The sequence below is a fragment of the Ascaphus truei genome, chromosome 3 (assembly GCF_040206685.1).
Source record: "Ascaphus truei isolate aAscTru1 chromosome 3, aAscTru1.hap1, whole genome shotgun sequence".
Taxonomy (NCBI): domain Eukaryota; kingdom Metazoa; phylum Chordata; class Amphibia; order Anura; family Ascaphidae; genus Ascaphus; species Ascaphus truei.
In genome coordinates, this window is record NC_134485.1 from 10291147 (window position 1) to 10305876 (window position 14730).

The 14730-nt window shown below is 54.6% G+C and overlaps 1 protein-coding gene and 1 long non-coding RNA gene across 4 annotated transcripts in view; one reads left to right on the plus strand and one right to left on the minus strand.

Annotated features, from left to right (window-relative positions):
- LOC142491290 (beta-1,4-galactosyltransferase 3-like) overlaps positions 1–2580 on the minus strand; it is an 80302-nt gene extending 77722 nt beyond the window's left edge. For all 3 annotated transcript variants that reach the window (XM_075593631.1, XM_075593630.1, XM_075593629.1), the window contains exon 1: positions 2463–2580. The gene's annotated coding sequence lies outside the window, so the exon portion shown is untranslated. The remainder of the gene's footprint in view (positions 1–2462) is intronic.
- An 83-nt stretch (positions 2581–2663) lies between these two features.
- LOC142490867 (uncharacterized) overlaps positions 2664–14730 on the plus strand; it is a 75239-nt gene continuing 63172 nt past the window's right edge. The window contains exons 1-2 of the long non-coding RNA XR_012800118.1: positions 2664–2777; positions 4038–4240. This is a non-coding gene — a long non-coding RNA (uncharacterized LOC142490867). The remainder of the gene's footprint in view (positions 2778–4037; positions 4241–14730) is intronic.

Sequence of the window (14730 nt, forward strand, 5' to 3'; positions counted from 1 at the left end):
TATATCATTCTGTTTATATAACGGATATCACCTTGTACCGCGCCGTGGAATATGGTGGTGCTTTGCAAATAAACGATAATAATATATACATGGGTAACATATGCACCTTCTACGGTTTTAAATGTAGAAATAAAATGCTCTGATGTTTAACCCTTTAATAATATGACCCAGTAACACACGGAGATGCTATTAAATAAGGCTGTGAAAACTCATGGACTGCCAAAGCAATAACATTAATACACAGCAATGTCCGACACCGACCAGAAAACCAACTAAGCAGCAACGAGGGCAAATAAAACACCCCCCTTCTGATAATCCCCATTGTGTATTTATATACGAGGCATCTTGTAGGGGTATAGTTACACCTGTCTACTTGCAATGTTCATTTGATACAAATCCTTTGCTAATTGCAGGCTTAAGCGGACAGACACTGCACTATTACTATGGCGGTTTCCTTCTCCCTGTGGTTCACAATGCCATTTGCCAGGGGAGGTGAACGGGACCAATTAAGGTTCAGCACTAACACTATTAGCTGCCAAGTTCATCTTGTGGTGGAACAAGGAGTCTTTCAGGACAATAGATTGGGACATTAAGAGAGGGTAGCATTACTTATACATGAGGTCAAACAGGTCCTATGTGGGGCAGATGGGATGCATTTTCATTAGCCATGTAAGGAGGATGGAATCAGTTAGACTATAGAGCGGCATCCTATAACTATGTGATGTAGGTGTCCTGCAGGTGTATAGTGGGATCCTTTAGCCTTGTGATGTAGGGATCCTGCAGGTGTATAGTGGGGTACTTTAGCCTTGTGGTGCAGGGATCCTGCAGGTGTATAGTGGGATCCTTTAGCCTTGTGATGCAGGGATCCTGTAGGCGTATAGTGGGTACTTTAGACTTGTGGTGCAGGGATCCTGCAGGTGTATAGTGGGGTACTTTAGCCTTGTGATGCAGGGATCCTGCAGGTGTATAGTGGGATCCTTTAGCCTTGTGATGTAGGTGTCCTGCAGGTGTATAGTGGGGTACTTTAGCCTTGTGATGTAGGTGTCCTGCAGGTGTATAGTGGGGTACTTTAGCCTTGTGATGTAGGTATCCTGCAGGTGTATAGTGGGGTACTTTAGCCTTGTGATGCAGGGATCCTGCAGCTGTATAGTGGGATCCTTTAGCCTTGTGATGTAGGTGTATAGTGGGGCACTTTAGCCTTGTGATGCAGGGATCCTGCAGGTGTATAGTGGGGTACTTTTGCCTTGTTATGTAGGGATCCTGCAGGTGTACAGTGGGGTACTTTAGCCTTGTGATGTAGGGATCCTGCAGCTGTATAGTCGGGTACTTTAGCCTTGTGATGCAGGGATCCTGCAGGTGTATAGTGGGGTACTTTAGCCTTGTGATGCAGGGATCCTGCAGCTGTATAGTGGGATCCTTTAGCTTTGTGATGCAGGGATCCTGCAGCTGTATAGTGGGGTACTTTAGCCTTGTGATGCAGGGATCCTGCAGGTGTATAGTGGGGTACTTTAGCCTTGTGATGTAGGGATCCTGCAGCTGTATAGTGGGATCCTTTAGCTTTGTGATGCAGGGATCCTGCAGGTGTATAGTGGGGTACTTTAGCCTTGTGATGCAGGGATCCTGCAGCTGTATAGTGGGGTACTTTAGCCTTGTGATGCAGGGATCCTGCAGGTGTATAGTGGGGTACTTTAGCCTTGTGATGCAGGGATCCTGCAGGTGTATAGTGGGGTACTTTAGCCTTGTGATGTAGGGATCCTGCAGCTGTATAGTGGGTACTTTAGCCTTGTGATGTAGGTGTCCTGCAGGTGTATAGTGGAGTACTTTAGCCTTGTGATGTATGGATCCTATAGGAGTACAGTGGGGTACTTTAGCCTTGTGGTGCAGGGATCCTATAGGTGTACAGTGGGGTACTTTAGACTTATGGTGCAGGGATCCTGCAGGCGTATAGTGGGGTACTTTAGCCTTGTAATGTAGGGATCCTATAGTAGCCCTGTGCTGTGGGGATCTCCGGAGGGGAGAAGGGGGAATCCCAAGAGAGAAGAGGGGGGGATCCCAGGAGAGAAGAGGGGGGGATCCCAGGAGAGAAGAGGGGGGGATCCCAGGAGAGAAGAGGGGGGGGGTCCCAGGAGAGAAGAGGGGGGGGGGTCCCAGGAGAGAAGAGGGGGGGGTCCCAGGAGAGAAGAGGGGGGGGTCCCAGGAGAGAAGAGGGGGGGGTCCCAGGAGAGAAGAGGGGGGGTCCCAGGAGAGAAGAGGGGGGGGGTCCCAGGAGAGAAGAGGGGGGGTCCCAGGAGAGAAGAGGGGGGGGGGTCCCAGGAGAGAAGAGGGGGGAGCTGAACATTTTGCTGACAGGAGAGGTCATTAAAGTTTTGAGGAGTGACGCCACATGCAAAAACTCCGCTCCCTAGAGACGCTTAATGACGGCAAAAAAAAACAAAAAACCCTTTAAGAAACGGAGACATTACCTTGGTGTCCCCGGGGACAGCCGGGCCCCCCTCGGGTCTCTCACTCACTGTGTCTCCGTCAGGCGGCTGCGCGCGCTCCCGCTGCTCCGCTCCACAATGTTGCGTGCGCGCCCCCGCTGCCCCGCTGATAGCTAGACGGGCGCGTTCCACAACCAGCCGAGGGGAGCGCGCCTCTCACATCCAGCAGACCAGTGACGTCAGTAACACCTATATAAACTGAGCGGCGCGTCACCTCGGCCACACTGAGGGCCACGTTGAAGATACTAAGCGGCGCACTCTAGCAGCTGGTATGAAATGGAGCCCCCTGGCCACGGTGTAATTTAAGTAACATATTCATTTTCAAAGTTTGTCTTATAATTCCTGTGTTTTTTTTGTTTTGTTTTTTAAACATACACCTTAAGCTGGGGCCATGGTCCCGCAGACGCGCGCTGAGCGAACAGACTGCCTTAAGGCAGTGTTCGCGTCCATGCAGCATGCAGGCGAGTCCGCGCGGAAGCAGGAGGGGGCTCGCGTTGTGTGAAATCAGTTCAAACTGATTTCTTGGCGCAACAGGCCGGTCACGTGAGCGGTTCGCCCAATGAGTGCGAACCAGCTCCGTGACATCACTGGCAGGCCCCTAGACACGCCCACGGACGGGGCGCGTACCATGGCCAAAAAAAACGCACCCGCTTCAAGCGGGTGACGTGACGGCCGCACGTACCTCCGCACGGGCGAATGCACTATGGACCTGGCCTAAGACCTCGGCCAGGGTGGCGCTGAGTGTGCGCTCACACTGGCCGCTATGAAACACATTGCGGTAATGTGTGTGGCCAGCGTGGGCAAGTGCTTGCGCTTGCGCATGCTCAGTGCTTAGCAGAGCAAGCAAATTTGAATTTGCCACCCGCAAGCGCGTCACGTGAGCGGTTCGCCCAATGAGGGCAAATCAGCTCCGTGACGTCATGGCCGCGCCCCCAGACGAGCGCACCTAGCCGGCCGCGTGACGTCACTGCGCACGATCGCGCACTCTCCCTGCCTGGCTTAAATTTTCTTAGGAAAACAACACGCGCCGGCCTTTGGGGTCTTGCTCATTTTGGACTGAGTCTCATTCATTTGGATGGGGTTTCAACCGTTGCATAGCAGCCCTACTAATTTAGATTGCATGTCACTTGTAACAGGGGGGCTCAACTCCAGTGCCCCCCCCCCCCCCCAACAGGTCAGGTTTTCAGGATATCCCAGTTTCAGAACAGGTGGCTCAATCAGAGGCTCAGTCAAAGACTGAAGTAGGGACTGATTGAGCTACCTGTGCTGAAGCAGAGACTGAGCCACCTATGCTGAAGCAGGGATATCCTGAAAACCTGACCTGTTGAGGGGGGTTGGGGACTTGAGAGGGTATACTTACTAGTCAAAAGGTTTTTCTGTGACGGTGAGGGGGTAACCAGGCTCACTAATAAAGGTCAAGCCCACTTTGTTACCCCTGATCCATGTTTTGGGGCCCTAGAGGGTCAGCTCTTGGGCCTGACTGTTGTATATGTACTGCCATGCATTGTATGAAAAATATACGACGATAAAGAATCTGTGTGTCTTTTACCTTTCCAGGGTGAACTTTGCGGTAAAAGTGTTGTCGGATTGTGTCTAGCTAGACAGAGTGGACCAGAGTTGCTGGCCACCCCAAAAATGTATCCGGAAACCGAGTCAGATTCCCGGGCACATGTAGTCACAGACCTCCGGACAAAGTCCTTTCTGGAAAGCAGTTGCGCAGCTCAGCGGCAGGATGTCCTCCTTCAGCACAGACCAGAAAGGTAAAAGGGGGCATAGGGATACGCGTAGCCCCGGTATATTCAGGGGTCCCTAGTTTAGTGGGAGGTTCCCCTCCCCTCTCCCCTCTCCCCCCCCCCCCCAAGTATATGCTCAGAACCCAGGACATGGTATAGGGGTTCGGAGGGTCTCCAACCATCCGTGAGGTTGTGAGAGTGAAATTATTTGTGTCCAGCTTCTGTACATGAGAAGCAACTCTGAAAATTAACCTAAGCGTTATTTGAAGCAACTTTTTAGCCAACTTCTTATAGGAGGGTCTGGGAGCTCTTAGAATGAACGTGAACATCTTTTCAGTAGATCCTAGGGGATGAGGGACTTAGAAGGATTTTGTGATATTTTTTATTAACATGGTTTATAGATGTATACTGTATATGTTTTATGCACTGTATATGAGCTGGGGATTTCTAGGTCCATGGTTCCGAGAGACTAGTTGGCTACCAAGTTGGTGCCACTAAGTCTGCTCGGGTCCCGGACTTGAAAGCCACAGAGATGCCAAGGTGTTAGGGCGGGCGGAGTACAGAGTTATGTTTGAGTACCCACGTCCTGGCATGAATAAGGGCTATCCAGCGACCATTTGCCTGGCCCCAGACTCTGAGGAGCCTGGCCCAGCGGGGGGTTCAATATGCTAAGTGGCAGAGGTGCCAGGTTGGCAAATGCTCCTTTGCAGAATTGAAAATCTGTGCCCGCCCAGCTTCAGGATACCGGCAAATTGCTGATAGGCTGGTGGAAATATTCCCCCGTTGTGATTGGTTGAGGTATTCTGTGAATGGGTCTGAAATCCTATAAGAAACCTAGCAGCCAATCGGCTCAGGAGACTCTAAGCGCCAAGACAGCAGTGGCAGATTTGAACTGACCAAAAGATGCTCTGTGAGAACTAGACGCGAGTCGGCTTCAGAAATGTAAAGGCAAGAAATGTTCTAAGTCCCACTTTTCGGGGCCAAGTTCTGAAAAGAGAAAGTAGAGGTCGCGGCTGGGATTGCAAGCTGAAAAGAGAACCAGGTCATTTGGTACTATCTCCCGGTCAAGGGATTTCAGCACCTCCAGAGGAGAAAGAGCAGTGGCGTCAGGAACTGCATGCCGATTTCAGTTGCAAGACTTTTCGGGCTTATTCCCGGTCATCGAAAGGACTTTGGAAAGACTCTTATTTTCTATGCTATTTCACTAGGAAAGGTTGGTGTTGTAGCCCAAACCCCCCAGTAAGTGTGTTTTCTACTGTATAATGTAATCCATTGTGTGTACGTCTATTTCTAAAGCCTCGTCCAGGGTTCCTGCTGGCGTGCAGAGGTGTGCGAAGGCGCGCTTAGCATGTGCTCCAATTTTATACCCGTTTTAAAAGGGGTATACATTTGAATTTAGAATAGGTATATCCTATGTCACTAATGATTATTTAAAAGGACATTAAACCCTTCGATGTATAATACTTAGTTGTTTGACTTAGGAGGAGCAAGATAATGTTTGTATACCCATACCTACCCCCAGTGTTTTAACTACAATTATTTTATGCCCTGAATTTATCATTATTTGATTAAAACGTTATTATTTTTCACTTTGTGCGTATGAATGTGAAATCTGTTCGGGATTATGCATTTTCCTACCCATCTGTGCCCCCCAAGGGTGCTTTACCAGGGATTCTTTCCCGGGTGTTACTTTGTAATATCCGCACCTTGTATATAATTAGTGTGACATTTATTTACACCTGCTCACTGTGTCCACCTTGTAAGGGAGACCCTGTTCCTATTAGTTGTAAGGGATGTACCTGGGATTGTAGAGACCTTGGAACGGACCAGAAGAAGGGGCCCTCTGCCCTGAAACATTGCCCCCCTATGTCCCTAATTGTTTTCCCCTTGTCTTCCCTTCCTCCCTTCGCTCACCCCATGTTCTCCCTTACTATATGTTTAGCCTACACCATACACTGTTGGACCCTTTTTTTTCTTTGATCAATTGTGTTGTTAACATCTTATACTATATTAGTGAAAGCACTGTATGTTTGCCTGCCTGGATGTCCGGTGTCCCTAGCGGCAATCTCATTGGTCCCTTGGGCCGCCCGCCCCCGCACACCTCTCATTGGGCTCACACACTCACACCACCCCCTTGGCCCGCCCCCCACACCTCTCATTGGCCTGAGGCGGAGTGACGGGCCAAAGGTCCAAAAAAACAAAAAAAAAAAAAACACACACACACATCACTATACACACACACACACACATCACTATACACACACACACACACATCACTATACACACACACACACACACACACACACACACACACACACACACACACACACACACACACACACACATATCACTAAACACACACAACCCCCCCACACACACGGTGTTACATACATTAACGGGGCTCACAGTGTTAGCAGCACATCACCGCTCTCTTCCCCACCGGTCCCGGAGGCTCCGCCTCTCCCTGTTTCCCGCGCTTTCACCCCCCCCCCCCCTCCACGTGGGAGCTGCCGGACGGGTGAGGGAGCTGCCGGACGGGTGAGGGAGCTGCCGGACGGGTGAGGGAGCGGTCTTCACGTCCCCTCACCCCCCTTCACCTCCCCCCACTCACTTCCCCTCCACCCCCCCGGCGCCGCTACACTCAGCGGGGGAGCGGAGTGATCACCTCCCCTCACTCACTTCCCCTCCACCCCCCCCGGCGCCGCTACACTCAGCGGGGGAGCGGAGTGATCACCTCCCCTCACTCACTTCCCCTCCACCCCCCCCGGCGCTGCTACATTCAGCGGGGGAGCGGAGTGATCACCTCCCCTCACTCACTTCCCCTCCACCCCCCCCCCCGGCGCCGCTACACTCAGCGGGGGAGCAGAGTTATCATCTCCCCTCACTCACTTCCCCTCCACCCCCCCTGGCGCCGCTACACTCAGCGGGGGAGCGGAGTGATCACCTCCCCTCACTCACTTCCCCTCCACCCCCCCCCCCCCCCCCGGCGCCGCTACAGTCAGCGGGGGAGCGGCCACAACACGCTGCCTCCCGCCTCAGATCCACGTGGGAGCTGCCGGACGGGTGAGTGAGCGGCCTTCACCTCCCCTCACCCACCCCTCACTACACTTCCCCTCCCTTCGACATCCCCTCCACCCCCCCTCCACCTCCCCTCCACCCCCCCTCCACCTCCCCCCTCTTCCCACCACTTCCCCTCCTCCATCTCCCCCCTTCCCCTCCTCCACCTCCCCCCTCCTCCACCTCCCCCCCCTTCCCCTCCTCCACCTCCCCCCTTACCCTCCTCACCTCCCCCCTTACCCTCCTCACCTCCCCCCTTACCCTCCTCACTTCCCCTCCTCCACCTCCCCCTTTCCCCATCCCCCCTCTCCCCTCTTCCCCCCTCCACCCCTCTTTCCCCCCTCCACCCCTCTTTCCCCCCTCCACCCCTCTTTCCCCCCTCCACCCCTCTTTCCCCCCTTTCCCTCCTCCCCCACCTTTCCCCCCTTTTCCCCTCCCCCACCTTTACCCCCTTTCCCCCTTCACCCCTCCCCCCCTTCACCCTTACCTCCCCCCCTTCACCCTTTCCCCCACCTCCCCCCTTCTCCTCCCTCCTTCCCCTCCTCCCCCACCTCCCTCTTCCCCCTTCCTCTCCTCCACCTCCCCCTTTCCTTCCTCCCTTCACCTCCTGTCACCCCCCCCCCCTTCGCCTCCTGTCACCCCCCTCCTGTCACCCCCCCTCCCTTCACCTCCTGTCACCCCCCCCCCTCCCTTCACCTCCCGGCAACCCCCTTCACCTCTCCCCCTTCACCTCCCCTCACCCCCCCTTCACCTCCCCTCCGCCCCCCCTTCACCTCCCCTCCACCTCCCCTCACCCACCCCTCACTACACTTCCCCTCCCTTCCACATCCCCTCCACCTCCCCTCCACTTCACCCCCCCTTCACCTCCCCTCCACCCCCCCCCTTCACCTCCCCTCCACCCCCCCCCCTTCACCTCCCCTCCACCCCCCCTTCACCCCCTTTCACTCCCCCTTACAACCTCCCACCACCTCCCCCCCTTCCCACCTTCCCACCACCTCCCCCCTCTTCCCACCACCTCCCCCCTCTTCCCACCACCTCCCCCCCCTTTCCACCGCCCCCCCCCCCTTCCCACCACCTCCCCCCCCTTCCCACCTTCCCCCCCCCTTCCCACCACCTCCCCCCCCCCTTCCCACCTCCCCCCCCTTCCCACCACCTCCCCCCCCTTCCCACCCCTTCCCACCTCCCCCCCCCTTCCCACCTCCCCCCTCCCCCCTTCCCACCACCTCCCCCCTCTTCCCCCCTTCCCACCACCTCCCCCCTCTTCCCACCACTTCCCCCCTCTTTCCACCACTTCCCCTCCTCCATCTCCCCCTTCCCCTCCTCCATCTCCCCCCTTCCCCTCCTCCACCTCCCCCCCTTCCCCTCCTCCACCTCCCCCCTTCCCCTCCTCACCTCCCCCCTTACCCTCCTCACTTCCCCACCTCCCCCCTTACCCTCCTCACTTCCCCACCTCCCCCCTTACCCTCCTCACTTCCCCACCTCCCCCTTTCCCCATCCCCCCTCTCCCCTCTTCCCCCCCTCCACCCCCTTCCCCCCTCCACCCATCTTTCCCCCCTTTCCCTCCTCCCCCACCTTTCCCCCCTTTTCCCCTCCCCCACCTTTACCCCCTTTCCCCCTTCACCCCTCCCCCCCTTCACCCTTTCCCCCACCTCCCTCCTCCCCCACCTCCCTCTTCCCCCTTCCTCTCCTCCACCTCCCCCTTCCCTTCCTCCCTTCACCTCCTGTCACCACCCCCCCCTTCGCCTCCTGTCACCCCCCTCCTGTCACCCCCCCCTCCCTTCACCTCCTGTCACCCCCCCCCCCTCCCTTCACCTCTCGGCAACCCCCTCCACCTCCCGTCACCCCCCCTTCACCTCTCCCCCTTCACCTCCCCTCCGCCCCCCCTTCACCTCCCCTCCGCCCCCCCTTCACCTCCCCTCACCATCCCCCACCACCCATCCTCACCTCCCCTCCGCCCCCCTTCACCTCCCCTCACCACCCTCCGACCTCACCTCCCCTCCCCTCCTTCAACGCCTTTCGTCCGCCCTCCCGCCTCTGCCTTTCTCCCACCCGCACTTCTGCCTTTCACCCGCCCACCGCTCACATCCCCGCGCCACACAGCCGCCGCACGCACTAAACAGACCTGCCACACTCGACAAACACCCGCCGCCTCTCACCCACCCCACACACTCGACACACTCCTGCCGCATCCTGCCCCTACGCAACAATATCACTGACCAGCTGTCACCCGCACTCGCCACACACCTGCCGCCTCACACCCTAGCAGGACCCCGACCCACAGCCAGCACTCACTACCCACGCGCCACCCGTACTGAACACCCACCTGCCACCTCACACACGCTCACACCCTAGCAGGACACACGCCTCACATTTTTACATCACTTATGTCACCAAAATATACATTGTACTGTGATGTGTTTACAATAAACCATTTTTATACAACATCGTATTACATTTTCTTCCATCTTTCTTTTCAACATTATTATCCAACCTTTCCAACAAATACTCACCTATTGTTCCACCATTTATAAATAATACTACCTATTACGCATTTACATCCCGGGCAACGCCGGGTCTCTCAGCTAGTTGGTTATATTTCCAGTATCCATGCCCTATGTGTATATTTGTATATTTTCTAGCAAAAGCAATTTTTCAATTTTTTTCTTATTTCATCATTTATCGGTTTGAGTGCTGGGAACTCCCCCTTTCTTTTGGTATATATTTGAAGGAGGGTATAGGGTCCCTCCAGGTTCCCATTGCACCACGTGTGTGTATGTATGTATGTGCTGTTTAATCTATATACTTTCTACGGTACAGAACCCAGCGTCGATTATGGTGGGGCTTTTGCGGGCCTCTTCATTGACCTGGACAGCATTTCCTCAGATGCAGCGTCATGATGCCATGTTGTCATGGCAATGCCATGTGGCGTCACGTCCTAGCAACATGACGTAATGGCGTCTTGTGATGTCATGGCAATGTGACGCCATGATAAAGTGACCTTGCTGCCGGACAAGGAAAGAGACAGTTACAGAGGCCCTGCGCTCTTCCCGGACAATTATTTCCATAACGGTGGGGGGAGAGCGCAGGGCCTCTAAGGCCGAGGCCATACTATAAATGTATCTTCTCCACATGACGAGGTTACCTTCATACTGATTGTTGTTTCAGATGGTGGTTCCCTCTCAAAGCCCTAAAAAATAGATTTGTGTAGCTGGGTGCAAATTTTGTGCCCATCGCGGTACCACATTTTTGTAAAAACAAATCGCACTCAGAATAAAAATAGTTGAAAGTTAAAATTCATTTGATGCTTTTTAGGATGAAGTTTTTTTTGGGCACTGGAGTGGTCTAGATAATATTCAATGGCTCTCAACCCCTTGTGGTGCTCTATACAGGTGTATAGAGCACTCACATTGCATGACACCCAAATATAGTTATCATCCCATTGAATGTTTTGCAGAATTTGTGGTAACTCTGTGTGCTCAAGGCTTAAAACCTCCCCCCCTCCCCCCCGGATGGGTGGTAGCCTAAAATAGACTGCTTGGGTGGTACTGTAGTGCTTTTGGGTATTGACCTTTTTAGAGGTCAGATCTGTGCGGTCTCTGGTACTGTTTCACTTCGTGGAATAAGGAACTGGGTTGTGCCAAGGAGTGAATGTTTGGAGGAACGCTCGTCAGATGTCTGATGATAACGTGCAATGTTCTTGTATTTATGATCAGAATTAGTGTGATTATGGTGATTAGATGATTGGAAATCTATAAATCTATGGTGAAGTGGTTTAAGGGTCTCGTATGGTTGTGAGAAATGTTGGCAGGGGCGTGGTCCCTTGGGTTTGACCCAATCCTTTTGCTTATTGAGGATGTAGTCTGTTTTGATATAATATATATATTTTTTTCCCCTAGAAGATAAAAGCGCAAAACGCTTCTATGGTGCAATAAAAGAGATTTATTTTACATGCAATGGAAAGGGTTAGAAATGGTAAACTCACAATTTACTTCAATAATAAGCATGTGTAGCCCCAAGGTATATTTTCGCTCCCTGGCCCCTCTCCGCGAGTGCCGTGTGGTAGCGGGTGCCGCCGGAGGCTGCGACGGACCCGCCGGCACTTCGCGAGGGTGGGGGCCAGAGCAGGGAGCAGCGCGGGGCATAGCGGTGCAGGCTGGTTGCCGGGGACGCGATCGGGCCGTCGCTAGGGCCGCGATCGCGTTGCCACCGGCTCGGCGGCTTGAAGAGAGGGCGCCGCCATTGCGCGTTAGTTCGCGCATGCGCAGTAGGGTGGAAGCGCACGATAGGATCCCCAGTGCAGGGAGAGATCGCGCGAGAGTAGGGAAGGTAGTAGAGAGGTTGAGGCGGCCATTAGGGGTTCGCAAATGCGCGGGAGAAGCGCACACGCGGCCCCAATGCTTAGACAGCCCCCTGGGAACTACAATTCCCAGGAGGCTTAGGGAGACAGGCATCAGGTGCCTGAGTGTGGCCAATAGGGCTGAAGGAAGCTCAGCCCGGGAATATAGATACATTTCCCGGGCTTTGCATGCGTCAGTCAGGCAGAGGAGAAGGAAGGAGTAGGAAGGGTGCAGGGAGCGCGTGGCTCCTGCATCAGGTAAGGGTTCTCCCTAGATCCCCAGGCAGGCCCCAATTCCCGGTAAGGGCAGGGGGTAACTGAAGAGGGACGGCCATAGCTAGGGAGGTGACCCTTAGGTGTGGAAGGTGCCGGTTTGGCAGTGCCACAGCGGAGAGGGCTGTGGGCGCTGGCAAAGAGGCACAGTGTGCAAGCAGTGGATTGGCTGCGGGTTCCAGTGAATGGTGTGTATCATTCAGGTAGCTGTGTGTGTGTGCAGCGGGTGTGGATCCCTGCAGGCTGACCGTGTGAGTGGTGTGTCAGCTGCAGGTGCTGTAGGAGTAGCTAGTTAATAGCTAGTTGTTAGTTACAGATAGGACTGGGTAGCTAGGGGAAGGGGGGGCAGGTCATTGTCCACAGGCCCTAGGAGTTTTCCCCAAGCCACCCCAGGTTGCGGTTCCTCAGGGACAGGCCCTAGATTAGGGTTGCTGTCACTCTAGAAGTAGTTGTGATAGAAAGCGAATAGCGGCGGTTGCTGTTCCCATGCGGTTGGTGTTGCCGTGTTCCGGTTGCAGTTCCCGTGGAGCGGTGGGACCCTCGTTGGGGTCCACCGGCAGAGTACCTGGAAAGGATCAGACCCTTTGAGAAGAGAGTTGCGGTCCCGAGCATCGGAGTGCTCGGAAGGTATCTCAAGTATTCTAAGTGCACCAACTGGGCCCTAGCTTAATTTAGTGACTGCGCAGTCACCCACGACCTTTCGTAGGAGTACGAGACATTGGGTGTGGGGGATCACAGGACACTGGGTGGGGAACACCAGACATTGGGCTGAGGTGATGCGGGTAGAGCATCAGGTGATGTCATGTTATGTTATGTAATGAGGTTATGTGTGTGTGATAAGTAAAGTGTTAGTTTGGTTTATCATCTACGTGTGTTATTGTATTTCTTACCCAGGGCTATCTTTCCTAACGGGGGATCCTGGGTAAGTGGAGGCGCTGCATCAGGTAATGTTAAGGGTTTCCCCAGGCTCCCAGCTAGCGGAGGCTCAGATCTCCTGGAGCCACAGGTGTTATACAGTCACCAGTAGCCCTTTAGAGCAGGTGTGTTGCGGGGAAAGGAACCGGTTAGACCACGAGGGGCCAATGTGAGATTGGGTGGGTCGGCCGGTTCACAAAAAGGGTTACATTTGGAGGCGCTGCTGAGATATCAGACCTGGGGTGCCCTGTATGGTTTTTTTTTGCTAAATTGTGTCCTATTTTTGTTCCACCATGTGGGTGCTCTCAAAGCAGGAGGTCTACGCATGGGCCTTGAAAGTGAACGTGACTCCTAACCGTGTGGTTGCCGTGGGGGCAGTCCCAGCTGGCGTGCCCTTGTTAGATGTCCAGGCGCATGTTCGGAAGCTCCCTGGACTAGCGGGTACGTGGGTCAGAGGGCGAAGGTATGATGACACCGTGCAATGGAGTACTGTCCTGATATATGTAGGCCAGACCCTAAGCGAGGAAGATGGCCCTAAGTTCTTAAATTTGCCCGGGGGTCCGACCGATGGGTGCCCCTTTATCTACCCTGACTTGGCAGTTTCTACCTGCACCGAGAGCCCTATAGACATTGACCGTGAGCCCCACCTAAAATGGCGGCTCCCGCCAAATCAAAATGGCACGTGTGCAGATGACTGCCAGCCTGCACAGGAAAATGTTGCAACCGGTTATCCAGGACTGGCGGGAAAGCCAGAGCCCCGCCCCCACACTGTGAGTGACTCAGTACAGAGCTCGCAACACTCCCTGAAAGAGCGTGCTGCCCCTCCTTCAGATTCCACCAGGGGGAGCCAGCACAGTGAGCCTTCACCCAGCAAAGAGAGTACTGGATACAGAGAAAATTGCTCGCCGTCGTATGGACTCTGGCAGACCAAGGCTGGGAGCGTATCCTTTTTGTTGTGTCCATGTACGATACAATCATTGAGTCTCTCGGGTAGTATGGACTTTAATGTTTTGGCGTACATGATAAAATTTCGGTTGGGAGACGCGAACGAGGAGGGGTACCTAGACTGTTTCTGTAACCAAGGGGACTGCTCGTCTTGTAATTTGGCTTGGGGACGTATATGTGGCTACTGCAGGGTACCGACCCTGCAACCCGTGCCGTTGGTGGTTACAGGACCGTCCGAGGAAGAAGAGGAGGAGCCGGACCTCCCTCTTACAGTAAATGATATTTGCCCTCAGTTTGTCTTAATTACAGAGGCCTCCGGGGACCCGTGTGTCCAGACCACTGTTGCAGACGCTCTCAAAGGGGACGTGCAAATTGAGGAGCAGGAACCTCTGATGGCGGCACCTACGGAGAAAGAGGCGCCTGATGGTGCTACCGAGGTGGGTGAAGCCGCTACTAATGCTTCTACTTCAGCCATGGAGGTGGTGGAGGGCCCGTGTGCCCACATGAACTTACCAGACGCTGAGGCGGAGCCGCTGAAGGCGGAGCTACAGAAGTTGGAACCCCAGATGTCGGTTCCAGATCCGGTTCCCGAGCAAGAACCACCGAGACCAGAACCACAGATTCCAGACGGCCAGGGTAAGGTGTTTATACCCCCACCCCTGTGTGATGAGTCCAGCGACCAACCGAGTGTGGTGATGCGCCTGCCGGCGGACAACTCCAGTGAGGTCACCGAGGCAACCACCTCAACTGATGCAGACCATGATGTGGGCCCGTGTGCCCTGCAACTGCCAGTCCGGCCTACCACCGAGGTACCAGCGGTCCCAGGCTTGGGATCAGTACCTGCCGACAACGACAGGGGTAAGTTGACTGCCCCAGGGGTGTCGGGTGTGAGCTCCCCGGTGATCGTGGAGCCTGGTGACTCCAGAGGTAGGGTCACCCGGGCGATGGGCTCACCCCGTCATCGCGTCCTGGTGGAGGTGTCTCCCCCAGA